The sequence below is a fragment of the Trichophyton rubrum genome (assembly GCF_000151425.1).
Source record: "Trichophyton rubrum CBS 118892 genomic scaffold supercont2.4, whole genome shotgun sequence".
Taxonomy (NCBI): domain Eukaryota; kingdom Fungi; phylum Ascomycota; class Eurotiomycetes; order Onygenales; family Arthrodermataceae; genus Trichophyton; species Trichophyton rubrum.
In genome coordinates, this window is record NW_003456425.1 from 4,157 (window position 1) to 9,362 (window position 5,206).

Below are 5,206 nucleotides of genomic sequence, written 5' to 3' on the forward strand. Positions count from 1 at the left end.
CTATAGAGCTATAGCTATATTTTTAGTAGAAATAGTATTATACTCTAGTTTTAAAAGTCTTTTGTTTAGGTTTATATTCTTCTGATTTATAATATTTGCCTACAATCAGAAGAAGCTTAGGAGGGATTTTCTCTTTTAGATAGAGAAGGGCTGAACCTTTAGCTTTAGAATCTAGTTCTTCCTTTCTAAATAGCCAGACTGGTTCTTTAGCTAGAAGATCTTTTAGATCTGGATTAAAGATCTAGATCTCTTCTTTAAGGAGTTTAAGCCCCCTTTTCCTTTAAAAGGATCTAGGGGAATTCTATAAATCACTAGGTAAGACTATTTTTTATTCTTCTTAAGCTATAGTTTCTCCCCTAGATCTAGAAGATAGTATTTAACTACTTTCTCCCAAATTTGTTGAATCTATAGAAGAAATAGAGCTAAGAAGTTAGGTATAGTAGTAAGGGTAATATTATCTCCCTTAAAAGTTTTTCCTACTAATACAAGAATGGGGCTAGTAATTCCCTTTTCTTAAGAAAAAGCTATATTAATAGCGTTTCTTATCTTATATCCTTTTAAGGAGTCCTAAGATTTTGGGATACTAATATAGAGTTTTTTTTAAGAAGGGGGGATATCGGCTTTTTTAGGGGTTTTTTTAGAGATTTCTTTAGATACCTCTTTTAATTTCTTGGTCTCGTTTTTCCCTTTTATAATAGAGGCATAGGAGGGTCTCTAAGGTAGTTCTTCCTCTTCTTTCTCTTTCTTCTCTTTCTCTAGTAATTTCTCTAGAGATTGTATTTTTCTCCTCTATCTTCTAAAGAGGCGTTTTTAAGGAGTTATATTGATTTCTCCTATAGGCTAGAAGCTGTTTAAATTGTTGCTTCTGTTCTTCTAGGATTTCTAGAATTTTTAGCTCTTCTTCCCCTCTAATTTCCTGCTCTAGAATATTTAGAATAATTTCTAGATTATTCTGGCTAGTCTTCTTAGAGGGAGCGAGGCTAGTTTTTTGGTTTTTAGCTTCTTTCTCCTTATTTTCTTTAGAAGAAGAGGCTTTTGGGCTTCCTTTAGGGGCTCTTTTTTAAGGTAATATAGAGAGGGGTATAGGGGTTAAAGGAGGAGAAGATTGATTCTCTAAATCCATCTCTATATCTTCTAACTCTAAAGATTAGAAAGGATTACTTTCCTTAGAGAAGGAGAAAGGGATAGGGGAGATCTTTTCCTTGGATTTCTTTAGGGTAGCTATTCTTATTCTTCTAACTTATAGTTAGGTAAGTAGGTTTTATTAGATTACCTAAAACTCTAGGTTTATAGATTACCTATAACTATTTAGTAAAAGAAAACGTGTTAAGGGAAGATTTAACTAGATATATCTCTAAGAGATAGGGCATATAGCCTTTCTCCCTTAAAGAAGTATATTCTAGTAGTAGTTTTTAAAGAGAACTACTAAACTATTAGATTTTTTGTAGGGAAATCTTTCTAAAATCTAGGGAGATATTTCTAAATAGTATAGTCTGCCTCAGGGGATACCTAACTTAGATAATACTAGATAGAGTATATTTCTCTATAAAGTGGAAAAGTAAGGGCTAGCTTCCTGTTTTTTCTAAGAAAAATCCCAGGAAAAAAAGCTACTATCTTTTAAGTAGTGATAGTCAACTATTTCACTTTTCTTTTTAGTAGAGAATTAGAAACTAAAATAACTACTTTAGTTTACTCCTAAGTAGAGGTCCCTACCTTCTAGTTCTAATTTAGAACCTTTTAGTATTATAGAGGCCTCTAGTTTCTTAAAGGAGGTTTAAGAATCTATATAAAACGTATTACCTAAGCTCAGTCTATTTAGATATCTTAGCCTTCTAGAAGAAACCGTATTTAGCTAAGCTTTCTAGAGGTAGTTAAGCTACTTTCTAGTAGTTCTTAGTAGTAGGGACCTGATAGCTTAGCTAAACTATTAGATATTTTAGCTATGGCCGCTGATTTTTATTAAGATAGATTAGGTAAGGAAAGATAAGCATTGATAAGTAGTAAGTAATAAGAGATAAGATAAGGAAAATCAAAATTAGAGAAGGGAAGAGGGAAAAGGAAAAAGGGGCTTAGATAAGCAGGGCTTGGCAAGGAAAATCAAAATAGAGAAGAAAAAATTTTTCCTAGAATATTAGGGTATATTTAGTGAAATTTCTTAAGAAATAGAAGGTGTTTTGGAGTCAAAATTAAGCTATAAATTAAGCTTAGTAAGAGCTTTAAATTAAGTTACTTTTGGCTATAAATAGCCACTAGCTGGTTATATTCTGACGAAGCAAGAAAGTTTTTTCTTTTTTTATTTAAATTAGAAATTAAGTAGACTTAACTAAGATAGTTATTTATATATATATATATATATATATATATTTTTTTTTTTTTTTTTTTTTTTTTTTTTTTTTTTGGTTTGTGATACTAGAGTGTTATAGTACCGGTGCCACCGATTCTATTTAAATAGGGGGGTGCCACTATCATTTGAAGGCCTTAACGGGGTCTGGCGGCGACGAAATATATACCAATTAACTCGAAATCGTTTATAGAATATATATAGCGGTTCCCCGAAATTATTTAAAGTACTTCTAAAAAAGTTATATAATGGTACCTAGTTTGTAGCACTAGGGTGCCGTAACACCGGTGCTACTTCTCTAGCTTCTACTTTAGCTAGTACTTTAGATAGATAAGGCTTCCTAAAAAAGGGGTAGTTTTAATTATTTGCTAGGTATTTATCTCTATAATTTATATATTTTATAGTAGTATATTTATATTATTTTCCTAAAGTATAGTAAACTAGATAGTTATAAATTTTAATTTTATAATTTTCTATATAAACTTAATAGTTTAGCTTAATAGCTTTATATTTTATAGAGCTATAGCTATATTTTTAGTAGAAATAGTATTATACTCTAGTTTTAAAAGTCTTTTATTTAGATTTATATTTTTCTAATTTATAATATTTGCCTATAATTAGAAGAAGCTTAGAAGGGATTTTCTCTTTTAGATAGAGAAGGGCTAAACCTTTAGCTTTAGAATCTAATTCTTCCTTTCTAAATAGTTAGACTAGTTCTTTAGCTAAAAGATCTTTTAGATTTAGATTAAAGATCTAGATCTCTTCTTTAAAGAGTTTAAGACCCCCTTTTCCTTTAAAAGAATCTAGTGGAATTCTATAAATTACTAGATAAAACTATTTTTCATCCTTCTTAAGTTATAGTTTCTCCTCTAAATTTAGAAGATAATATTTAACTACTTTCTTTTAAATTTATTAAGTCTATAAGAGAAATAGAGCTAAGAAGTTAGGTATAATAGTAAGGGTAATATTATCTCCCTTAAAGATTTTTCCTACTAATATAAAAATAGAACTAGTAATTCTTTTTTTTTAAAAAAAAGCTATATTAATAGTGTTTCTTATCTTATATCCTTTTAGGGAGTTCTAAGATTTTAGAATACTAATATAAAGTTTTCTTTAGGAAGGAGGGATATTAGCTTTTTTAGGGGTTTTTTTAGAGATTTCTTTAGATACCTCTTTTAATTTCTTAGTCTTATTTTTCCCTTTTATAATAGAGGTATAGGAGGGTCTCTAAGGTAGTTTTTTCTCTCCTTTCTCTTTCTTCTCTTTCTCTAGTAATTTCTCTAGAGATTATATTTTCTCCTCTATCTTCTAAAAAGATATTTTTAAGAAGTTATATTAATTTCTTCTATAGGCTAGAAGCTATTTAAATTATTACTTTTATTCTTCTAGAATTTCTAGAATTTTTAGCTCTTCTTCCCCTCTAATTTTCTACTTTAAAATATTTAAAATAATTTCTAGATTATTCTAGTTAGTCTTCTTAGAGGAAGTAAGATTAGTTTTTTAATTTTTAGATTCTTTCTCTTTATTTTCTTTAGAAAATAAGGCTTTTAGGCTTTCTTTAGGGGCTTTTTTTTAAATAATATAAAAAAGAATATAGAGATTAAAAGAGGAGAAAATTAATTCTCTAAATTTATCTCTATATTTTCTAACTTTAAAGTTTAGAAAGGGTTATTTTTCTTAAAAAAGGAGAAAAAGATAGAAGAGATTTTTTCATTAAATTTCTTTAGAGTAACTATTTTTATTTTTCTAATTTATAGTTAAGTAAGTAGATTTTATTAAATTATTTAAAACTCTAAATTAATAGATTATCTATAACTATTAATAAAAAAAAATATATTAAAGGAAAATTTAACTAGATATATCTCTAAAAGATAGAATATATAACCTTTCTCCTTTAAAAAAATATATTCTAGTAGTAGTTTTTAAAAAGAACTACTAAATTATTAAATTATTTATAAGGAAATTTTTTTAAAATTTAGAGAAATATTTCTAAATAGTATAATCTACCTTAGGGGATACCTAATTTAGATAATACTAAATAGAGTATATTTTTCTATATAATAGAAAAATAAAAGCTAGCTTCCTATTTTTTCTAAGAAAAATTCTAGAAAAAAAAGCTACTATCTTTTAAATAGTAATAGTTAACTATTTTACTTTTCTTTTTAGTAGAGAATTAGAAACTAAAATAACTACTTTAGTTTACTTTTAAGTAGAGGTCCCTATCTTCTAGTTCTAGTTTAAAACTTTTTAGTATTATAGAGGCCTCTAGTTTTTTAAAAGGGGTTTAAGAATTTATATAAAATATATTACTTAAGCTTAGTCTATTTAGATATCTTAGTCTTCTAGGAGAAACTATATTTAGCTAAGCTTTCTAAAAGTAGCTAAGCTACTTTCTAGTAGTTCTTAGTAGTAGGGATCTAATAGCTTAGCTAAACTATTAGGTATTTTAGCTATAGCCGCTGATTTTTATTAAGATAGATTAGATAAGGAAAGATAAGAATTAATAAGTAATAAATAATAAGAGATAAGATAAGAAAAATTAAAATTAAAGAAAGGAAGGAGGAAAAGAAAAGGGGGCTTAGATAAGCAGGGCTTAGTAAGGAAAATTAAAATAGAGAAGAAAAAATTTTTCCTAGAATATTAAGGTATATTTAGCGAAATTTCTCTAGAAATAGAAGGTATTTTAAAGTCAAAATTAAGCTATAAATTAAGCTTAATAAGAGCTTTAGATTAAGTTTCTTTTAGCTATAAATAGCCACTAGTTGGTTGTATTTTAACGAAGTAAGAAGGGTAATAAATTCTCTATTTTCGAGCTATAGGTAGCCCTCTTAATATTAGAAAAATCTATAGAAGTATAGTTAACCT